Below are 25,134 nucleotides of genomic sequence, written 5' to 3'. Positions count from 1 at the left end.
CTGATGCCCAGACATGTTCACCACTCTTCCTCTTTCACTCCATCTTTCTTTTCCTCTCATCCTCTGCCACTCCATTTCTTTTTCTATCTCTTCCACGATTTTTACTATTATCTCTCCCATATCTTCTTTCACATAAACGAATATTTCATCTGCGCCTCCCCACTCCTATATCACCTTCATCTCACAGGCACCATAATTCTTCCATTCTGACTTCATCTCTCTCTCCTCCACACATTTATTTTCTCACCTCTCTCTAATACCCTTGTTTTCCCCTTTCGAACATTTTCTTTTTCTCCTGCTTTTCATACTCGGTCCTTTTTCTCCCTCCATTTATTCACTGTCTTATGTGTTTGATATTGCTCTTGACTCGGACCATTTTTTCTTCTTCGCAGCTCCATTGAACTTCATCTCTCTCTCCTCCACGTATTTCTTCTCTTCAGCATTCCCTTTTCACTTAGACCAGTATTCTTCGTTACACGTCTTCTTCCACCAGTATTTCTCCATCGCTCTTCCACTTCACCTTCCTCTCTCTCTCCCCCAGATCTTCCTCACCTCTTTTCCCCAGATTCTTTCGCCTACTCACTATGATTCCCTCTCTTCGAGACATTTTTTTTTTCTTACAGACCAGTATATTTGCTCTGCCCCTCCACTCGTATTCCATCTTTCAGTAATTCTTCCACATATTTTTTTCTTCAGTACAGTTTTTAATTCAGACCAGTATTTCTTCACAACCCCTCCACTTCCATTGCATCTTCTCTCCATTTGCCACAAGTTTTCTTTTCCAAATTTCACCAGTCTTCATCCATTCTCAATGCTTTGTCTTCCACAGATTTACTGTCTTCATGATCTCTCCTGTTTATCTTCCACTCTTCCACTCTCACTCCACCTGTCTCCTCTTCTTCCCCACGATATTTCTTTTTCTCTTCCACATCCTTTTTACTGTCACTCCGACTGACATTTCTTTTCCGATGTTACAGATGCACTCAGTCTCCCTCCATCTTTTTCTCACAGTTCTCCTGTTCTAGTCCAAAATCTTTCTCATTCACATCAGTGCATGTCCTCCATTCTTTCACTTATATATTTTCCATCTCTTTCTCCCCTCTGTGCCACACGCTTCTCTCCTTTGCCTTCTCTTCCATATTCATGTCTGTCTGTCTGTCTGTCTGCCTGTCTGTCTGTCTGTCTCTCTCTCTCTCTCTCTCTCAAGTCCTGTGATCCCTCCAAGACAGCTGACGAGCAAACTATGCCAAAAATGTGAGGAGATGAAGGAATGAGTAAGGATTTTCTAAGTAGGGAGATAATCTTGTGGAAGGCATTGCCGAGTTGAAAGGTGGAAGAATTAGGTTTGAGAGGCATTGGAAGTAACAGGGCTTCCTTTGCCCCAAGGAGAAAAGAAGACAGATAAAAATATAGCGGCATTTCGTCCTGTGATTGTTAATGACTGTTGTGATGGACACTGTAAGAAGGAAAAGTGAAGGATGGAGTTGTTACCGTATAGTGGATAAGGCTAAATGTACAGTCGGTATCAAAAGTTTTGTTGTCTCCCCTGGTTTTCTCTCCACAGGCTTTGGAAGTAAATCGTTGAATTCAGAGTAACGTATGGTGATAAATTTTTTTGACCACAGATTAGTGTCAGCAACTGAAGATTCAGCACACTGATTTTCATAGGCCATGGAAACTGAAGTAGGGGAGAGGATAGGACTTTTGATGCCGACTGTACGGCTCAGAAGATCCTTGATGAGTAAATGAGGGATTGTGGTGACCCAGAGATGGAGTGAGAGAAAGATGCGAGTAGATAACCAAATGATGGGCCAGTATCCATATATCTGGTGGACTGCAATCGGCTGGACAAGACGAAGACAACAGAACATACAGTATCTTTATCGTGTGGTGGACCTGCTGAGGCTGATGATGATAATGAGACTGATGATGGTAGGGGTGAGGATGGTGATGATGACAATACAAGTCCTTACGTATTGCAAATATTAAATAACAGAATGAAAGACTGACTAAGAGGGTGTATGTAGGTGAGGTGGAGGGAGGGAGAGGGAGGAGTAGACCGAGGATGAGGTGGAGGGATGGAGTTGAGAGGTATATGAGGGAGGGGGGGGTGAGTTGGGGGGAGGGGAGTCAAATGGTGGGTGACAGAGTGTCTTGGAGGCGTTTTGTCTGCGGCCACCCTTTGCGGGATTAGGGCGTCGGGCTATAGATAGATAGATAGAAATCTTTTCACTGTTAGCATTTCTCACTCCAGAACAAAATCGTCTAATCTTGTCCGCAAGAAAATACCCATGTGTGTTTGTGACAGAAAAAAGAGGGTTTGAAAGTGTTGAAAAGTAGGCCATAACGCCTCACACTTCTGGGGTACTTTTGACGTGTGTGGAAGTTTGTGTGACTGTCCCCCCAGAGCTGCAAAGTTTGATCCCTCGTCACACAACTCCATCCAACAACCCTCACATATCAGCAAATTCATTTCAGAGTGTCAGTAAACCCTCCAGTAGCAAACAACAGTTCATCGAGTATGGCAAAAAATAATAATGACAACCACGGCATGAGGAAAGTGTTCAAGAGCTCAAATTTGGTCGCGGTTTATAGACCTGCGAGTTTTTCTTTGAGGAACCCCTGGTATAGTAATGAACAGATGTATTTGTATATAATTTTTGATGAATAATTGGGTTCTGTATTGGTGACTTTTGGTGAAGGAATTAGGAGAAGCAAATTTAGAGTCGCTGTTGAGTGGGATGGTAAAGGCATGGGAAGAAATGAGAGAGAGAGAGAGAGAGAGAGAGAGACTCTGAATGAAAGACAGAGGGGGGGAGTTAGGGGGAGGGGGGGGTAAGGAGGTGGACCGCAAACCAACGATGTCCACTCTCATAAATCATATCCCAGGCAGGCCAGATCGCCCCAGGGATCACCAGGAATATTTTTCTCTGCCAGGCCCGTAAATCACACGCACGCACGCACGCGCACGCGCGCGCGCACACACACACGCACACACGCACACACACACACACACACACACACACACACACACACACACACACACACACACACACACACACACACACACACACACACACGTCGTAAAGCCATCAGCAATCACAGTACGGTGCGCAGTTCCTCAGTCGGATGCCAGTTAGACGTAAGGTGGTGTTTTGTCGCATGTCGGGATTCCTGAGGGGCATTTTACCCAACTTCTTTCAAAATCCACAGCAAAGTACACTTGCAATCAGTGGTTCTTATACACCAGCATGACCAAACCTTCATGACCTCAGAAGAGGTTCGGCCTCAGAACCTGTCTTCCTCAGGTCTTAAACCCACAGCCACTGGTTATCTGCCTTAATGGCTCTTGTGAAACAGATGAGCATAAATATTTTTTAACTGATATGATGACCTGACAGCTGTAGACGTTCGGGTTTTGCCCATACGTTTGTGCTGTCAGTTATAATAATACTTCTCCAAGTGCGTTCATGATAGGTTACAGCCTGGATATTTTAACATGAGTGCAAATGTAATATAGCAAGATTGGAAAGAAACATGAACGTGTTGAAAAAACTGGATATTTATATAAAGCTAAAACAGCGTGAATAAATGGGGAGGATGGATATTGGAGAGACTTAGAACTGGAGGGATTATTTATTATCTTAGGTATACTCCCCTCACCCCTCGAGATTTTCCCAAAGGTGAATAAAATCATCTGGCCAAAGGTGAATAAAATCATCTCGCCAAAGGTGAATAAAATCATCTGGCCAAAGGTGAATAGAATCGTCTGGCCGAAGGTGAGTAAAATCGTTTGTTGGTAGCAGGAATAAATTCTAACATTCTTCGATCTGACTGGGTTAATTCTCTCATGTTCGTGTCATTTCTTTTTTGTAGCATCTGGCGATTTAATTCTGTTGAGGGTGAGTCATAAGAGCCAGAGTTTGTTTTTAGAGTCCTCATTAGCTCGGTCTCATGTTTGCTGTTAAAGTGAAAAGATTGCCTTTGCGAAGGAAAAATTGCATTCAAGACCCGAGGTGCAATAAGGAAATTGGGCGGCAAATTTACGGTTATCGTGGATGAGTGCGAGAGAGAAACGGTATGTGTGAAGGCTGAAGGAGACGCACACAAAAGGAAATCTGATGACACGGGAGGCAGAGGAAGAGTACTTTGTAATTTACGGCTTGAGATCTGATGAAGTGTCCACAGATGAAAGACGGGCCTAATGAAAATGAGGTATAATGAGCCAGGAACCGTGACCCAGGCAGAGGACGTAGAAGAAGGTGGAATTTATTTATTTATTCTTCTGGGCCTATATCTCAGGGGCAGTAGCCTATCCCAAGGCCCAGTAGTCCTCCTACACCTCCACATGTCACCACTTCGGCGTTAACACCCACCGTCCATATTGAATACATTCTAGGGCTGTCTCATGCAGGACTGTTTTATTGGTATTAGCGGGGGTATTTTTACGACATGTCGGCGGGTCGTCTGGTAGATCAAGAAAGTCTGCATTTAATGAAATTCATATCCTTAAACTGTTCCCTGTCCCAGCCGGAATTCGAACCTCGGTCCATCAGGTCTGCAGGCCGCCTCTCTACCGATTCAGCCACTGTTGATTTAACTCCTTCCCAACGATGGCGTGCTTTTTATTCCTGACCATTTTGTTCAGCTTAGGATAGGCTTACCGAACTGAAGGGTTAAATACAGCCTTCTTTTACACCATCACTACCGTAGTGCTGACTTAGGCTGATTCAATTGTGTTAAGGTTGTAAGAGCAGGATAAAAGAATAGGTCATATTAAGGTGTCATATTAAGGCAATGTTGCACATAATACTTTCGAAGGGAAAAACATCAATATCACAGTTTTAAGTTCTAGAACATGTAATTAAAATTCAGTAGATTTTTAAAAAATAACAGAGAGTATTTTAAAATATCGAGGAGAAAAAAAAAGTTTCCATACAGTTCATTAAGTTAATGAAGAACGTAGCTATTAATAACTCCCCGTAGTGAATAAAAGCATGTGGAAGCCTGATAGCGATGAACTGGGTGCCATGGAGACAATTTATTTGTGGCCAACCTCTCCGGGTTTATGGCGTCTGGCTATTGGCCGAAAAATGTATTTCTCTCGATATCGACGGATTAAAAACATGTTTGTAAGAAGTTTCTTGATTTCACTTGTTCAGGCAGAGGACGTTTAATGATGTGTAATTAACCCGTCCACTTCGATGATCTGTTACAATGTACTCACTAACTTTAAACTGTAATATTCGGTACAGAAATCATGCACAGTTAAAAGTTTAAAATAATCTTTGCAGTTACGGTGGCAGTAATATTCGGTACAGAAATTATGCACAGTTCAAAGTTTAAAATAATCTTTGCAGTGGCGGTAGCGGAAAGAAGGTATTCTATATACCTGCGACGGTTTTACCGAGACGAAAAAACCTACTCAGTAGCAAGGAGGAACCTTGGCACATTGAAAGAATACTAAAGGGAAAAAATGCTGGTTTTAATCCCATGTGCCTGAGGACATGCTTTTTCATTTTATTCTTGCAGCCTCTTGATGATTTTTTCTGCCTAGGAGAGAACTTTTGAGCTGTTTAAATTATAGCTGTCACTGACTCCACTGTGAAATGGTTCCCCCATGTTGAACAACACCTTTTGACGGTAAGAAGAATAAACAGGTAAATGATATCATCGATTTTAGCTGGTTAAATAGCAAAGAAGGAAAGTTTATTAATACAGCCCCTTAAGTCAGAAGACGTCTAATGAAAATGAACTGTATGTAATTAAGGCAGAACCATGGTACAAGAAAAAATACCAAACATACTGAAGAACGTCCTCGTTGTGACAAAAATGGCTATAACCTCCAGTAGCCCCTCACTCCTTAGCGAATGAAACTGCCTGCCGGCAAGGCAAAAAAAAAATAATAATCCTTGGGCTGAAGGGACTGATTATGATCTCACAAAATCTTGGCGTGGGATGGAAAAAGAACAAAAAAAAGATGGGACAAGAAAATTCAGTGGGGACAAGGAAACCCGAACGTAAAAGTTGAGGAGAAAATCCGAGAGGTTGAGAGAACCCGAGAGGCGAAAATAAAACAGGGTGAAAATGTGGAAAGGGGATGATGAAAACTGAGAACACAAGTTTATAATGAGGATAACCATGAGGTGTGCCTGGCAGCGGGAGGGTGGGGGTGACCAAGAGAAGCGAGGTAAAGGAGATAGGCAGAGAGGGTCAGTGTGGAGGGAGGACGCAGAGATAAGGGAGGGAGAAGGAGAGTGGGGAGGGAAGATGCAGAGAGGAGGGAGAGGGAATGAGAGATTGGAGGGAAGATGAGCTGGGGAGGGAAGAGAAGTGTGGAAGGGAGATGTAGAGAGGGGAGGAGGAGGAAAATTGAAGTTGGGAAGGAAAGAGAGGAGAGTGAGAAGGTCAAGAAGAAAAGGAGCAGGAGAGAGAGAGAGAGAGAGAGGAGGGGGGGAGACCAATAAAAAAATCCTTAGGGCAGTGGCGTTGTCAAGAGGAAAGCTTGATCAATACGTAACCTAAGATTCAAGAGCCCCGACTTTACCCTTACCCTAAATTGGGCAAGGAAGGGTAATAATTATAAGCTTTTAACAGTTAGTGTAGGTCTTGTTAGGTATGACTTGTATAATATTCGTATATAAGTGTCCGGAACTACTCTTGATGCTGTAATCACCAAAAGTAACTATTAGTTGTTGTTCAGTAAATCAGTTTCGTGTGTGTGTGATTGCCGGGTATTGATATGCCAAGTATCAGTGGCGTAGGCTCATAGTATGACTTATTCTACGACAGAGTGTACAAGGGCGAGACTTTGTCAGGGGTAGGTACGGGTACTATGATGGGTTGGGTTAGGACAGGGCTGGTTAGTTTAGATTAAATTTGCCTAGTTAACTTAGCATAGGCCATGTTGGTCAGATTGTGTGCTGGCTGGCTAGTATGACTGGTAAGTACAGTACCGTGGCAGTCATTCGGGTTAGGTTACACGGGATAAATTGATCAGCTTTTTCTGGTTTAAACGTTTCTCACACGGTTTGTTCCTTAATACGGGTATCATGTGTGTGACTCTGCTACACTCTCTCTCTCCCTAAGTTCTCCATATCCTTCCTTTATTATGGTGGGAAAAACTTAACTCAGCGCCACAAGTGCGAACATAGGCCTACTAAGGAATTGTCCGAGGTGAGAGTGATGTTCCCTTACTTGAATTCAAATGCTCTTCCCACAAATACGATTAGTTTATTAGCTGTCTGTATCGCTTGCGTGCACTGTCGTAATGATTTCAATTGATATTGTTATTATTATTATTATTATTATTATTATTATTATTATTATTATTATTTATTCTTATTATTATTATTATTCCCAAATGTTTTTCCTAGTTTGGCTCACATTCTCGAGTTGTCGGTAATTCTTATTCTGTATACCGAATTCCCTTTTTCTCCTAATATTTAAAACTTTGCATCTGTCAATATTAAAATCCCTTCGTCACGTCTGAAAATGTGTAATAATTTATCTGTCTCTCTGAATCATCAGTCAGTGTTTGGATGTGTCAGCTCGATTACAACTTTTTTGTATCATTACCAAATTTAGAGATTTTGCCACACAAACCTTCTTCAGTATCGTCAGTATAAATTAAGAACAAATCAGGGCACAGAACTAAACCCTGTGGTACTCCATTTGTGACATTTATCTCGTCCGATTCTCTCCCATTTAGTGCAACTCTGTCGACGTTCTGTTAGTTAATTTTCAATCAATTTTTTGTTCATTGCCTCTGGTACATAGAATTTAAGTTTTTTCAAGAAGACGTTTATGGGGAATTTTATCAAATGCCTTTTGGAAGTTGAGATAGAGTGCATCAACAGTTACAGGTTCATCACATATGTCAGTAATATTTCTGCTCCAATCCTAGGAAGGACACATGAGATAACACGTTCTTTGTCTTGGACCTGTAGTGCCGGATCATTATCATTAAAATACTTAACAGTTGCTCGGATTTGGTTCGCGCCTCGTCGTTTGTACCTGCATGCACCACCACAAGCGTACTGTCGGTCGAACCGTATTTCACGTGGTCCAGGGCCTCGCTTACGTGGTTTACTCCAGCACGTGGTATACCAAAACGTTTGATGTTACTTACTGGTCTCCCGCAAAACTGAACTAACTTTTTTTTTTTTTTTTTTTATGTGTCCGACTCTGGGCATAGGCTTCACAGCCTGCTATCAAGGCCCAGCAGTCCTCCTACATACCATACACCTGTATATGTCACCACTTCGGCGCTAACACCCACCGTCCATATTGAATACATGCTAGGACTGTCTCATACAGGACTGGTGTATTGGTATTAGCGGGAGTATTTTTACGACATGTCGGCGGGTCTTCTGGTAGATCAGTAAAGCCTGATTTAATGAAATTCAAATCCTTAAACTGTTCCCTGCCCCAGCCGGGATTTGAACCTGGGCCCGTTAGGACCGCACGCCACCTCTCTACCGGTTGAGCCAACTGGCCTCGGTCACTGGAGTCTCCAGCCATCCCAACCTCAGGCAGCTCCTCTTCTGTGGCGGAAAGAATCTGAAACTGGTGTTTGTTTTGTTTTTGTTTGTTTTCGTTCGTTCGTCCCTAGTTTATTGCTGTTTTAGTGTCCTGTCTGAAAGCTCTCTCTCTCTCTCTCTCTCTCGGAGAGCGCGGTAGCTCGGTGGTAGGGTGTCGGGCTCGTAATCGTGAGGTTGCGAGTTCGCGCCCCGCCCGGTGGCTGCTGTGCTGGGAGGGGTAGCGCTCTCCTGTAACCCTAGCAGGGCTATATGATCTGATGAGGTCTAGCTCGGGGATTAATCCCTTATCTCTCTCTCTCTCTCTCATTCTGTGTGTGTGTGTGTGTGTGCCTGTTTCATATTGCTAAATACATATGATATTTCAAAAATATAAAACATGAATTCCGAAAACTTTTAGCAGCAGTTTTTCAACACCAACAACACGGTCCCGATATACAATAAAATGAATTTATTGAACAGTTAGTATTTGTGAAGCGTTCAGTTATCATATTTTGTATTACCGTGCGTCATATAAAAGTGTAAAATATCAAAAAATGTGAAAGTTGAGACATGGGTAGAATATGAGTGATGGGCTGTTGAGAGAGAGAGAGAGAGAGAGAGAGAGAGAGAGAGAGAGAGAGAGAGAGAGAGATGCTGTACTGTAGAATAATAAGGATGGTGTAGCATACATAAAGAATAAATATGATGGCAGAATCAGGAGACAAGATACGAAATTGTAAAAGAAAAGAGAGAACTGATGATATGAAATGGGGAGAAGGGAAGTAGAGGAAGCTGGAAGGAGGAAGGAGGAGAAAAAGAAAAAAGGAGAGAAGTGGGGGAGTAGGAGGAGATATGAAAGGGGAGAAAAGAAGGATGGGTTGATAAAAGATAAGAAAGAGGAAGAACGAAAGAGAAAACCGGAGGAACGAGGGAGAAAGGTCGAAGAGAAGAGAGGCATGAACTAGAAAAAATGGGGAGTAGAGAGACAAGAGTAAGATTGGAAGGAGAGTATTGAGGAAGGGGGAAGAGAGAAAAAAGGGAGGGGATTACAGAAGCATTGAGGGAGAGGAGGGAGAAACGAATTGATGTCGAGAGTAAAGAATGAAATAAAGATAAGTAAATAAAAGAAGGGAGAAAAGATGGCAGATAAGTAGTAGGGGAGAAGGCAACGTATAAAACAAAGAAGAGAAATAGGAAAAACAACTAAGACAGAGATCAGGAAGTGCAAAAAGACAACGAAGACCAAAGGAGAGAGGAGAGAAGGGTAAGATTAACGATCTTTTTATATCTCTGTGTTTGTCTATATCTGTCTGTCAATCTATATATCTGTGTGTGTGTGTGTGTGTGTGTGTGTGTGTGTGTGTGTGTGTGTGTGTGTGTGTGAGAGAGAGAGAGAGAGAGTGTCAGTCTGGTAAGATTGTCGGTCTGTTCTTAAACAGAGATAACAAGCCAATGCTAGGTATTCTTGTATACATATCTAAGGATATTGAATAGGGAGCCAGTATGAGCTAAATAAAAAGTTAGATAGATAGATGAATAGGTAGATTGACTGGTAGGCAGATAAACTGTCAGTAGAAAAATATAAATAAACTCTTTTCCTATAACTGAAATACAACAGTGGCAGAGCTACAAAGAAATTTTGTTGGAAGGGGAGAGAGAGAGAAGCTGCAGAGGAGGTGAGGTGAGGGCAAAAATAAAACTCTCTGGAGAAAGAGGATATATGGAGACAGAGGAGTGAGAGACGAGGATATAAAGTAGTAGGAAGAGAGGAAAGAGAGAGAGAAAGAAGGAGGAGCAGAAGAGACAAGGAGAGAAAGTGGGCCAGTTCGAATTCGGGCAAAGGAAAGGTTCGGTAAAAGGACGGCAAGCTGATAAGGGTGGTCGCGTACGAACACAGTGGGGTGAGGAGTGGCGAATGAGTGTTTGGCAGTTGGGTGTGACGGGGTATTCCCTTCCTGTATTCAGCGAGTGGGTCAGCAGGCGGAAATTGAAGTTGACTTAGTATGGTTTGTGTCATTCTAGATTGGGTGTTGTAGTGGCATTTTTGTCTAATGTAATGGTCCCGTGGAATCACTGTCATACATGTACGACTGTGAAGATTTGGACTGTTTGCGGTCCAGTGTACTGTCATGAGCTAAAGCTCACTGACAGTCCCCTGCCAGCATTGTATCCTGCCTTCTGTGTCTTATTTTTCCCCAGTGCGCAGAGAATAACCTTCCTTTCCATATTTTTGTTGTGAGTCTTATTGCTGCCACATAAATGTCTGTCTGTCTATCTATTACCTAGGCTGCTTCCCCCAAGGAAAGGGAGGTAGCCGAGACAGGACGACACACTCCCCATTTACTCATCCATTCAAACACATACATTCGCATCTTTACCCCCAAAGGGGAGAAGAGACAAATCCTCACCACATCACACCGCACAAGGGTCAACTGCGTAGTGCAATCCATCCGTAGCAGGGCCAGACAGCAGAGCTGGTTTACCTCTGCCACATCATAATAGACCCATCCCCTTACCCGCACCTGACCACACATAAATGTACTAAATTAAAATGATAATGATGATTGATGATCATGAACGGGGGGGGGGGAAAGTTACACTGAGTTATCATTCAGTGACCGTGATGATGATGATGATGATGGTCAAAATGATGTTGAGGAAGACCAAGCAAATAATGATGATCAAAGTGAAGATGATGATGATGATGATGATGATGATCCAGTACGGAAAAACTGAGAACTTAAGTAAGAAGCGTTTGTCGAGTGTCTGCAAATGGAACTGGAGTAACCTTGGCGATTTTGTTCGCTGACTCGTCTGTATTAACCCTTGCCTTTACTCATCCCTTATTTACCCTCATATTTACTCGCTCCTCAATCACCCCATTTGTTGATCGCACTGAAGGATTTAACTGACTGTGCATTCACCCACAATCTCAGTCTTCACCTGCCTACACTTTTTCACCCTCCCCTCACCCATTGCCTGCCGCACCCTTTGACAGACCTACCATTTGACCCACGCATGTTACCCTCCCCTTACCCGTTGCCTGCCTCACCCTTTAATAGACCCATCCTTTTACCGACCCATGTCGTCCTTCCGTCACCTACTGACAGACCCACCCTTTGACAGACCCATCCTTTTACCTACCCATGTCACCCTCCCCTCACCCATTGAGTGTCCCACCCTTTAATAGACCCACTCTTTGACCGACCTACCCTTTGACCGACCCACCCCTTGACTAACCCACCTCTTGACTGACCCACCTCTTGACTGACCCACCCTTTGTCCGACCCACCATTTGACAGACCCACGTTTTGTCCGACCCACCCTTTGACCGATCCACCCTTTGTCCGACCCACCCTTTGACCGACTCTCCCTTTGTCTGACCCACCCTTTGTCCAACCCACCCTTTGACCGACCCACCCTTTGACTGACCCACCCTTTGACTGACCCAGCTTCATACCAAGTCGCCCTTTGACTGACCCAACTTCAGACCAAGTCGTCCTTTGACTGACCCGCCCTTTGACTGTTGACTGACCCACCCTTTGTCTGCCCCACCCATTGTCTGTCCCACTCTTTCACCACCCCACCTTAAGGCTGTCCCTCGCTTTGACTTACCCATCTTTAGAGTGACCTATCCTATGACCGACCCACCCTTTGCCTGCTCCACCCTTTGACTGACACCCTTTGACCCATGTTTTGTATGACCCACCCTTTGACTGACCCACCTTTTAACCGACCCACCTTTTGGCCGACCCACCATTTGACCGACCTACCCTCTGACTGACCCACATTTTGACCGACTCACCCTTTGACTGACCTACTGTCCGACTGACCCACCTTTTAACCGACCCAGCTTTTGACCGACCCACAATTTGACCGACCTAGCCTCTGACTGACCCACAATATTGCCGATCCATCCTTTGGATGACCCACCTTTTGACAGACCCACCTTTTTATGACTGCATTAGTTACTGCTTTACCATAAGGGTACGTTTTATCCCATTGATATATTGGTTAACATTTTATAACTTCCACTTGCATCAATTTGTCAAAGTTAAATGTTCATACTAACAGTAGTGCAAATATTTTTGTTGGTATTGGTATTAGCAATATTTCTTGCATTCCCAGATGAAAACATTTATCAGTAGTTTCCTTTATACTTCGGAGAGAAGAAAGAATAGTTTTCAAAACCAGAATTCCTCTATATGTTTCGTGGCCTATGTTTGTCAACAGGTTCAGTGCACTGGAGCCCAATGTTTTTGTTTACAGTGGCACCGGACTGTATTGTTTGCTTAAACAGAAAAGCATCGTTAGCATTCGAAAAACTTTCCCTGCGCGAGCTATTGTTTTATTGTTTTACACTGCCCGAAATTTTAGCATCAGAAGTAAGAGTATTATATTGTATTTTGATTAACTGCAGGAAGTTTGAACACAAATTTAACTCCTCCAGTCCGAGAAGATTTTTTTTTTCTTCATAATTTTAGTGATTCCCTTGTTTCAGTGACGTATTTCTTGTTTTATTCTTGCTACAAACAGTTTCCAATCGCCTGTATGGGTTCTGCCGGGGTCGCTTCACTGGCGATCTCCTCACGTTCTTTTCATCCTCCTGGTCATCCTCCTATCAGGACATTGGCAGCACTTGACGTCTTAAAGGCTTCTAATTGAGTCTGGTATAAATCCTAAATTTCCAAACTGCTTTCTTATGGTTCTGTCCCTCTATCTGTGTCTTCATGTTTAATTTCCTTTGTGGTCGATATAGCTGCAGTTGAAGAGGGCCACCGTTCTTTTCCTAGAGCTGTTAGTTGTGGTGTTCTTCAGGATTCTGTTATATCACCGATCCTCTTCCTTCTGTTCATTAGTGACCTTCTATGCTGTACAGCTAACCGGCTCTCTTCTTCTCTTCGTCAATGACCCTTTAAGCTGTACGCCTAACCCTATCCACTCATACGCTGATTACTCCACCCATCACCTCTCCATTCGCTTCTCACAGAGTCCCCCTCGGCAGTTGCCCCGACAAACACCGGATGAGGCAATGGCACACCCAATATCTGACTTCGCTCGCATCCCTGATTGGGGTAGATGTAATCTTGTTTTTAATGCATCAGAAACCAGTCAAAGTCTTCCACAGGAGTTCCTTTCATTTTTAACAATATTCAGCTCTTAATGGCTCCCTTCAGCCTCTGTCTCATGCTGCACTGTTACATCTTTCTCTCCTCTCTCGCTTCTTTAGTGGTCACTGCTTCTCTAAACTGTCCGTTTGTATCCATCCACCACTACGGCGAGCGCGTAGCATCCTCCTGGCAGCAAATTCCTCATCCCTTTTCTGTCCAACTCTCTAATGCACGAGTTAACCGATGCTCCCACTTATTCATGTATGCAGCAGATCATCTCAGAAACTGTCTTCCTTTGTTTGTATTTCCTGCTGCCTGTGACCTACAGTTATGTACACGCAATGTGTCAGAAATGTCAGAATGAACGGATCTTGAATTTCGACTGTCTTATTTTGTTTTTATAATTTCTTGGATGGAACATCATTGCAGGATTCAACCCTTTGGTTCCATATTCCTTGCATTACCAAAAAAATGTTGTTGCTCTGTTTTGGAGAGACATTTTGAGCTAAAGGGGTTACATGTAGCCATCATAACACCTTCACTATCCGTTGTCCTTCCCGGCCCAAAAATAATCGCCTGGTGGAAACAAGTTTTAAAAATCGTTTTTTGGTGGGTAATTTAATTAGAAACTTTTCGAACTGGAAAAGTTAGAGATTGCCAGTGCTAACTACTTCACGCCTTTCATAAACTGAAGAATATTGCCTGGAAGTTGCAAGATTAAATATGTTAAGACCTAGAGAGGCTTTTATGTTAAGACCTAGAGAGGCTTTTCGAAGTGGAGTAGTTGTAGATAACTCTTACTTTATTACAAGGCGCATTTTCTTAAGTAAAACCCTCAGTAAATCCTTTATTATAACACACCTTTCCTTAATTTAAATAAAAACCCCAATAAACCCTTTATTACAACACACCTTTACTTAAGTTAAAGAAAAATTATTGGCCTGTAGTGTCATGAATAAACTAAAACACGTTTTCGAAGAGAATTGGTTAAGTCTGGCGGTGTTACGTTGTTCAGTGTAGGGATCAACCACGTCATCACGATCATGTATAATTGTTGGATTTTCTTGTTATATTCTGGCCATAGTATCCAGCTTAGGATATCCTTTTTGAACAAGCAGGGTTAGGTGGAGTATTCATTAACCCTTCCACTACCAGAGGTTTCCCCTGAGCTAAGCAAAATAGCCTGGTGCAGCAAGAATGAAAAAGTAATCAGAGTGAAGGTGTTAATATTTATAAAGATTCTTTTTTGATTGTTAATATTATATTGGTTAATATTGTTAATATTACATTGGTTTCCCGTGAGAGTGGGGCTGCGGGAGGGATGTGTGGTGTCGCCTTCGTTGTCTAATATTTATATGGATGGTGTTGTAAGGGAGGTGAATGCAAGAGTGTTAAGGTTTGAGTCCGGTGAATGCTGATGGTAGAGAGTGGAATCTGAATCAGCTGCTGCTTGCGTTTGCGTGCGGATGCTGCTGCACTGGTGGCTGATTCAGGGGAGAGATTGAGACAGTTGGTAGAGGAATCTGGAAGGGTGTGTGAAAGGAGGAAGTTGAGAGTAAATGAGAATAAGAGTAAAGTGATGAAATGTACGAGGTTGGTAGATGGTAGGAGGATGATTATAGTTTTGAATGGTGAGTTGCTTGAGGAGGTAGAGTGTTTTAAGTATTTGGGGTCACATGTTGCTGTGGATAGAAGAATAGATGCAAAAGTGAAGTTTAGAATGAATGAAGTAGGAAAGGTGCTGGGAGGAATGAAAAAATTGTTTAAATGTTGTTCGCTTAGAATGGATGTAAAGAGAAGGCTGTATGAGGGTGTTGTGGTACCGACTGCATTATATGGGGCTGAAACAGGGAATATGGGTGTAGCAGAGAGGAAAAGTTTGAATGTAATGGAGATCGGTGTTTGAGGAGTATGTATGGAGTGACGCATATGGATCGAGTGAGAAATGATGAAGTGCGAAGGAGAACTGGAGTTGTTTGGGAGATGGCTGATCGAGTTGAGCAGAGGGTGTTGCGATGGTTTGGGCTTATGGAGAGAATGGATGATGGGCGATTGGTGAAAAAGATAACAGGATCTGATGTGAGAGGTGTAAGGCTGAGAGGAAGACCAAATAGGATGGATGGACAGTGTGAAGAGAGCGTTGGATGCGAGAGGGATGTCTGTTCAGCGAGGAAGAGTGGCTACGCGTGATAGAAATGATTGGAGAGAAATTGTGAATGAATAAATGATGACGCAGCCCTGAGGGGATATTCTCCCATATTTGGTCAGATCAGTTGATCAGGTCAGGTGCGGGTAAGGGGATGGGTCCATTATGATGTAACAGGGGTAAACCAGCTCTGCTGTTGGGCACTGCTGCGGATGTCGCTGATTGCACTGCTCAGTTGACCCTCATGCAGTGTGGTGCAGTGAGAATCTGTCCCATCTCCCCATGGGGCTAAGATGCGAATGAATGTGTTTGAGTGGATGAGTGAATTGGGAGTGTGTCGTCCTGTCTCTGCTACCTCCCATTCATTGGGGGAAGCAACCTAGGTATATAGATAGAATATTATTGTTACAGGTAAATGCCAATTTCGGAAATTTACCCTCACCAGTGGACATGAATCGTATGTTTGTGTGCTGAACCACAAAGACGTAATTCACATGTTAAGTGTTACTGATTCAACCCACCCCCACCCCCACCCACACCCCCACCCCCCACCGACACACACACATCTTCCATTATAATTCTCCGTACACTGATGCGTTGGCAGTTGAATCACAACACTTCAGAGAACATGATGCTGCAGCAGTATTGTAGCCGTACATGCACTTCTTGATAGTTGATTCCTGCACAATAAAATATTCACTCATAAAAGTTCGAGTATTCTTCCACTCTAGAGAGATACGAATTGCAAATCAACTCTTTGTTAATCCCGTTAGAGACCCCAGGACGTCATTTTTATTTCATATCTGCCATCATTGTTTAAGTATTCAATAAGGGTGAGATTGTGAGGTGGAGGGATGAGGTATTTCCTTCATTAACCTTTTCAACAAGGGATGATTCCCCAGAGTCAAATAAAATCGCTAGGAAACAGTAAGCATAATATAAGTATGTCCTCGGGTTGAAGGTGTTAAAACTTTAAGAAAAAAGCTTTTAATAATAATAATGATAATAATAATAATAATAATAATAATAATAATAATAATAATAATAATAATAATAATAATATTATTATTATTATTATTATTATTATTATTATCATTATCATTATTATTATCCTCATCCTGCCCTTGGTTGGGAAAGGAGGTCCGGATGATGATGATGACGATGATGATGATGATTATTATTAGTTATATATTCATTTTATAAATTATTTTTCGTAATCAGGCAACCCAAACCCTCCTGACCCGCAGTATAAGTACAGTATCTCTTCGTGGCCAGTATATCAGTGCATAGACAACATGCAGGCTTAATGCTCAGCAGACACAGGGTGAGCACCTTATATGACCAATGGAAAGAATCACATTACAGATGGTAAAATATGCAAGTCGAAGTTATGTTCCTGAAACATCACAAGAATATGGCAAGCCTGTACATAAAGTAAAACCAGAAGAATAAAGAAATAGTGTACAAAAACGTCAGTTACACCTGACCTTCTCCTGGACACAAAACTATTCGTAATTAAAGACCATTTGAATATGAAAGACACATTGCACCGGCACAAGGTCCATTACATCAGTGCAGTTTTAACATTGCTCTCACCACAAGAAAGACACGTTTCATTTCACCCGCACGAGATTCATCACGTCAGTGCAGTTTGAACATTACTTACACCATAAGAAAGACACATTTCATTGCACCGGCACAAGATCCATCATATTAGTGCAGTTTTAACATTACTTTCACCATAAGAAAGACACATTTAATTGAAAAAGCGGGATCACATCATTGCAGTTTTAACATTAATTTCACCACAGGAAAGACACACTTCATTGTATCAGCACAAGATCCATCACATCATTGCAGTTTTAACATTACTTTCACCACAAGAAAGACACACTTCATTGCACCAGCACAGGATCTATCACATCAGCGCAGTTTTAACATTACTTTCACCACAAGATTTCGTCACAGTCCTGGAACCCTTGAGACCATCTCCCCACCACCACTGCCACCCAACGCGACACTCCACAATCATACACAGACACTTGGCCACCACATCGCTCCATAATATCTCCAAGCAAACTATATCCTGTCATAGCCATCCGGGATATGCATTTGACCGAGGCTTCACCACACAGGTTGGCATGGCTCATCATGAGTATACAAAGTCCACATTAATATTGCCATATCTTCTTGAATAAGATGATGATGGTCACGAAGAAGCCTATTGAAAAAGAATGTAAAACCTCAGTATTGCCATATTCTTCCATTCAGCTATTGAAAATAAACTTCATTCAGACTAAAATGTGCAGGTTAATGAAGGTGGGCGAACTGTAACTGAAATTAATCTATATACTTTCTCTAGGCTAGAAGGCCACCAAGGGGGAGCCAGCAGCACATGAGTCAGTTTGTCCAGCTAGCAACTGGTAGATCCCGAGTTTGATTCTGCAGCCAGTCAGACTCTTGGACAAAGTTTGTTTCTTCTTGGTCCCTGTTCACCCAGTGGTACAGCTGGGGACTTGGGTGTGAATTCAGTTGTTGTGGGCCGTATTCTTGAGGTAGATCGTTACTCATTATCAATTGTTTGCCGTAGTTACCTTCGTGCAATCCATGGGCATTATTTCTATGGCGTCTTCTAGTCCAACACAGACTAGAAGCAAAACACAAGCCATGCTTTCCTCACCTTAATGCCGTCTCTGCCACCATAGCTCATTTTGTTCACCTGATGAACCCTCATTCACACAGATATGTCAGTTTAATCTCGGTAACAGATCTCTCTCAGCGCCTGGTTAGTGGCCGGATTTTTATAGCAGACCATTTGATTAATGTCCACGTGAATCTTGGGCCAAAACTATAACGCCTTTGTAAATCATGTCTCTGCCACCAAATGTCTCACTGTTAACAGCTTGTCCGTCCGGAGTACGTGTTCATTTACCGTGATTTTTTTATGTTGATGTGAGAACCTGTGTGGCAGAATACCATCATACACTGTTGAAGTATTGAAAATGCTTCGTCACAAAAATGTAACAGAGGAGAATCCATTACCCATTTGAGCTCAGAGAAAGTCGCTGTTCCAAGATTCGTAACTGCTGGTAGCGTGGTTTCCTAGGGGGATATAAGTCATGATCAAATCCTGGAACGGGGACTGTCTCTGAGCTGGGATGGCTGATGTAGAATAATTTTATACATCATCATTAAATTCCCGCCAAAAGAGAGACTGACACAAACAAGTGTTTGGCAAAAACTACAGTATAAATCAAACATTTCAGTAGGCAAGAATTAACTCAGCTCTGTAGCAGCTTCATTAATAACGACGAAAATAAATACATACTGGTAAGTGCCAGGTTTTCAAAATTCGAGCTTCGTTTTCGGGGAAATAAATCTACGAGAACAATGTATTCTCCCATGTGATATTTTTGTACGAAACATTTTCAGTACTTCAGTAGTGTATGATAGTATTTTGCAAAAAAAGGTTCACACATCAACATAGAAAAATCACTGTAGTTTAACACGTACTCGGGGTGGACTAGCTATTAACGGTGGTGGCCTCTAGCGGTAGGCAGCTTCACAAGTCCCCCGATGGAAAAGTAATATCATGCTGGATAAAATAGTGTGAAGACATAAATGATATAGTTGAATTATCTTGTTTTAAAGAGGTTTACAGTATAATAAGTATATCTTATTAGTTTTGAAAGTAATGTAGTCAGAAGGAGGAAAGTTTCAAGCCAAAACAAATTAAAATTAAAAAATGCGGGTATATTTTCCTTGAAACTTACTTTTTCCTTGTCAGCGGAGTTTTGAAAGAGAGAGAGAGAGAGAGAGAGAGAGAGTTACATTTTTCCGATACCCTTCATTGCATGTAGCATAATTGGAATCACGTACAGTATTATGCCCGAGGTACAGTCTGTGAGGTCCAGTAACTCACCCAGCACACTGCCACCAGCCTATAAACCCAGCACATTGCCACCAGCCAATAAACCCAGCACACTGCCACCAGCCAATAAACCCAGCACACTGCCACCAGCCTATAAACCCAGCACACTGCCACCAGCCAATAATCCCAGCACACTGCCACCAGCCAATAAACCCAGCACACTGCCACCAGCCAATAAACCCAGCACACTGCCACCAGCCAATAAACCCAGCACACTGCCACCAGCCTATTAACCCAGCACACTGCCACCAGCCAATAATCCCAGCACACTGCCACCAGCCAATAATCCCAGCACACTGCCACCGGCCTATAAGCCCAGCACACTGCCACCAGCCTGTAAGCCCAGCACACTGCCACCAGTCAATAAACCCAGCACACTGCCACCAGTCAATAAACCCAGCACACTGCCACCAGCCAATAATCCAAGCACACTGCCACCAGCCTATAAACCCAGCACACTGCCACCAGCCTATAAACCCAGCACACTGCCACCAGCCTATAAACCCAGCACACTGCCACCAGCCAATAAACCCAGCACACTGCCACCAACCAATAATCCCAGCACACTGCCACCAGCCAATAATCCCAGCACTCTGCCACCAGCCTATTAACCCAGCACACTGCCACAAGCCAATAATCCCAGCACACTGCCACCAGCCTATAAACCCAGCACACTGCCACCAGCCAATAAACCCAGCACACTGCCACCAGCCAATAAACCCAGCACACTGCCACCAGCCAATAAACCCAGCACACTGCCACCAGCCAATAAACCCAGCACACTGCCACCAGCCAATAAACACAGCACACTGCCACCAGCCAATAAACACAGCACACTGCCACCAGCCAATAAACCCAGCACACTGCCACCAGCCTATAAACCCAGCACACTGCCACCAGCCTATAAACCCAGCACACTGCCCCAGCCAATAAACCCAGCACACTGCCACCGGCCTATAAGCCCAGCACACTGCCACCAGCCTGTAAGCCCAGCACGCTGCCACCAGCCAATAATTGCAGCACATTGCCACCAAACTATAAACCTAGCACACTGCAACCAGCTAATAAACTCAGTCACTTGCACAATCATACCTCTTGTTTGTGTCGTCAAAGACTTAGCTATTATGATCGAATCTGTTAATGCGTATTTATTTATACTTGCTCTCAAAATATAACATGAATGCCTGAACCATTTTGGATCAAAGTTTTCACATACATTGTGTGTACAGATGGGAAAAAGTGATTAAATTATGGAGCCGGTCGATCAGAGATTAAAGTCACTGGTCAAAATGAAAATTCGGGCATGTTGTTTCTATACTCCGTGAAGTGCTTTTGATACAGGTTCAGGTGTAACAAGCTGGGTGATATATTACTATGTGGAGCAGAGACTTTCAAGGCTTGAATCATTAGGGAATTATAAGATATTCAGAATAAATGGTGTGGTATAAGTGATTATGACGTGCCGGTGGGGTCTAATGGAAGAGAAGTAATTGTATGCGGTGTATACCTTGGGCATGAAGTTCAGATCAACATCTCCGACACTTGCACCAGTTTTCTTTGTTGCCGTATCTTATAAACGTCATTTTAAGAATTTATGTCATGGTATTAGTGTTGGAGCATTTGTGACATGTTGGTGAGTACAAACTCGGTGTCCACGAATTAAAACCTACAGACTGTTCCCTTCGTCAGCCAGAATAATGCTGGCAACCATATAGTCCCCAGCAACCCTCTGGTTTGCTCACTTCACTACCACCGCACCATAGAAAACATCTTCATCACATCAACACTAGCCAGATGTAGTGCAGTGAGGCCGACCGCTGCAGTACTTAAATATATAACGAGGAAGTGATGATGGCGGCTCATTATACTGTCATTCTCCCTTGTCTTAACACCTTCACCTCGATGACGTCTTTTTCGCTGTGTTGAAGCTACAACCTCATTGTTATATTTAAATATAGGAAGGAGTACTCATGATGCAGCAGTGAAATGTCGACTGTCTCTAATCCTTCACTATGATAGGTTGCAGGGAAGTTTAGTCAGTATATCTGGTGCCGACAACAGTGTAAGATAATACACGTCATAGCATTGAAAAGTTAATCCCACCTGTAATCCGACGCTAGGCCTACATATTCTGCTGCCAGGTATATTTATTGAGCTTTGGGGAACCATCTTTTAGTGAAGTAATGAAAGCTGTACATTACCCCTCCAGTTTGACCAGTGTCTCCGGATCTGTGTACAATCAACTGATATAAGTTGGGATGGGAAATTAAAGGAGTCATCTTAGTGAAATGTTGATAGGAAGAGATATCAGGCAGTTCACGGTAAAACAGGAAGATAAGTGCCCAGTGCGATATGTTACAGCTGTATTTATGCACTTAATTCATGTACTGACTGGTGTAGTGAAAAGCTATTTCATTTGACCCATTCAGAACAGTGACAGCTTTCACATTCTATTTTGCTACCTCAGTTGTCTTTGCTTTAGGCATAATCATCTTTATGTTCAAGAAGGTAAACTCCAGCTTTCCTTTCTGAATGTTCCACTCAAAACAAATGCCGCATACAACACGAACGTACAGATCGGTCCCCCACACCGAGCTCTTTAATATGGAGGGGCCATCTCCGCAACGTGCGTGTGACTTTGGCCGCCGTATTGAAACATCGCACTTGTCGCCTCCGCTGTGTTAATGCAATTGGAATACTGTTAGCTTGCTGTCTCTGTTTCGCTGTTGCTTCAGTAAGCTGCACAGTGAACCATGACTCTATATTTTCCGGATTCGTCAGCTAATTTCAAAAGGCGCGGGCGTCAGGAGAGGTGCAAAAACATGGCTGCCACTACATCAACGCCGCCCCGGGGCCCTGGCGGCGGGCACACAAACTGCACAGCGCAATCTATGAGAAAGGCCGTCCATATAATAGAACACAGTGGTCCCCCACTAGCACAGAACGTAAACACAGCAGCAGCAGACGGTAATAGTCTGTTAGGGAAACTAATATGGCAGAAGAGACAAGTTAATGTGGCCATATGTGAGGGTAATGTGACACTTGTGGCACCATGCTTAGGCGGTGGGGGCTGGAGCCTTGACACTGCTAAAAGGCCGTATTGTTTTAAACTTAGCAGTTTTGTTTGTCTCTTGAATTATTTAATTTTCCATATTAAACGCACACCCTTATTAACCCTCTCGTGATTGGGTCAGTTCCATAACGCGTTTCTTCTAACGTGACGAACATCATAAACCTGTTTAAGTCCATTTGATGGTCAGATGTAGTCAGATTGGATGGTGGAATAGATTAGCAACCAAGAAGACTCATTCCTGCCTCATAACCAAGGCTCACCGTATTTCATGCAACTGCGTCTCAGTGTACTGCTTTAGGGAGTGGTCCACTTCTGTCAGATGAAAACAAATTGACGGTAGTATGCTGTTCCTGATAACGCCAAATGGTTTTGTTCAGTGAGAGGGAGTAGTGGAAGTCAGAGGGTTAATAATCAGCGCAACTGACCTTCTCATGATAAGAACTACTGTCGTGTTGTATTCCTGATAGCGCCAGACGATTTTATTCCGCCGAGCAAGTCATAGGAGCTTGACTGTTCAGCAAAAGCTTTCCGTGGAAAATATAGCAACTTCAAGCCAAAGGACTGATGACGGTGTGCGCCGGACCATAATAGAGTATCGTGAATTGTCCAGGATGCTGTTGAAGTGTGAAGGACAAGAAATGACTTGTAGGCATTTATTATTTATTTTTACTTACAGGTTGCAGGGGGGGGGGGGATTACGGCTGGGTGTGGGTAGTGAGGAGGCAGGAGTACAAGAAGAAGGCGTAGAATAATCCCTATCGACTGCACGAGGGTCATTAAGGGTAGATGTAATGGGGTACTGGTGAGACTGGAGTGATAGTGGTAGGCCTGCAATGGAGGATGGGAGGGTCGGAAGTGCAGATGGGATATAATGGGGAGTGGGATGTTTGCAAAATTCAGGAATAGGGATGTTTTGAGGGGATGGGCACGAACTTTTTTTTTTTTATGTGAGGAAGAAGGAATCAAAGGCAACGAGCCTGCAAAACTATTCCTTTCAAGAGAAAAAAATATATATATAAGAGAGAGCCAAATTCAAGATCCGATCATTTCCAGATGCCTGGACACACTGCATTTGAAAAACTGGAGATCATAGGAAGTAGGAAATACAGACAGAGGGAGACAGTTCCAGAGTTGACCTGTTGCATAAATGAAGGACTGGGAGTAACGGTTAACTCTTGCATTAGAGAGTTGGACAGAAAAGGGATGAGAGTTTGTTGCTAGATGGGTGCTATGCGCCCGTCGTAGGGGTGGAGGAATGCATTCAGACAGTTCAGAGGAGCAGTGACCATTGAAGTAGCGATAGAAAAGAGATAAAGATGCAACAGTGCGAAGAAGAGACAAAGGTTGAAGGGAGTCAGTAAGAGGAGGAGAGTTAATGAGGCGAAAAGCCTTTGACTCCACCCTATTGAGAAGAGCTGTATGTGAGGAGCCTCCCCACACATGAGAGTTGTACTCTACACAGGGGCCGATAAAACCCCTGTATAGAGTCAACAATTGTGCAGAGGTAAAGGAGGAACGGAGTCGGCTTAGCACACCCAATCTCTTGGAAGCAGATTTTACATGAGATGTAATATGATCTTTCCAAGACAAGTCCCGAGTAAATGAAACCCCAAGCATGTTCAAGGATGATGCAGGATTAAGTTAAATATTATCAAACATTAGTAGGTATACCTGTGGAAGATTTTGTCGGGTTGATAGGTGGAAAAACTGAGTCTTTGATGCATTAAAAACAACAAGATTAATTTTACCCCAGTTAGAGATATGAGCCAAGTCAGACATTAGGTGTGCCATAGCCTCATCCTTTGTTTGTTGAAGTAACTGCTGAGATGGACGTTGCGGGAATCGAATGGAAAGGTGAAAGGTGGAGTCATCAGCGTATGAGTGGATAGGGTTAGATGTACAGCTTAGAAGGTCATTGATGAATAAAAGGAAGAGAGTTGGTGATAGGACAGAGCCCTGAGGAACACCACTGTTAATAGATCTAGGAGAAGAACGATGGCCGTCTACAACAGCGGCTATAGAACGACCAGAAAGGAAGCTAGAGATGAAGGCACAGATAGAAGGATAGAAACCGTAGGAGGGCAGTTTGGAATTTTAAGATTTATGCCAGACTCGATCGAAAGCCTTAGAGATGTCCAGTGCAATGGCAAAGCTTTCGCCAAAGTCCCGAAAGGAGGATGACCAGGAGTCTGAAAGGTAGGTGAGAAGATCGCCGGTGGAGCGTCCGTGACGGAACCCATACTGATGATCAGGAAGAAGGTTGTGATAGGAAAGATGCTTTAAAATTTTTCTATTAAGAACAAACTCGAAAACTTTTGAGATACAGGATGTTAAAGCAATTGGACGATAGT

Source organism: Coenobita brevimanus, chromosome 38, assembly GCF_032717465.1.
Source record: "Coenobita brevimanus isolate Jiangsu-jjx chromosome 38, ASM3271746v2, whole genome shotgun sequence".
NCBI lineage: Eukaryota > Metazoa > Arthropoda > Malacostraca > Decapoda > Coenobitidae > Coenobita > Coenobita brevimanus.
This window is presented reverse-complemented; position numbering follows the sequence as displayed.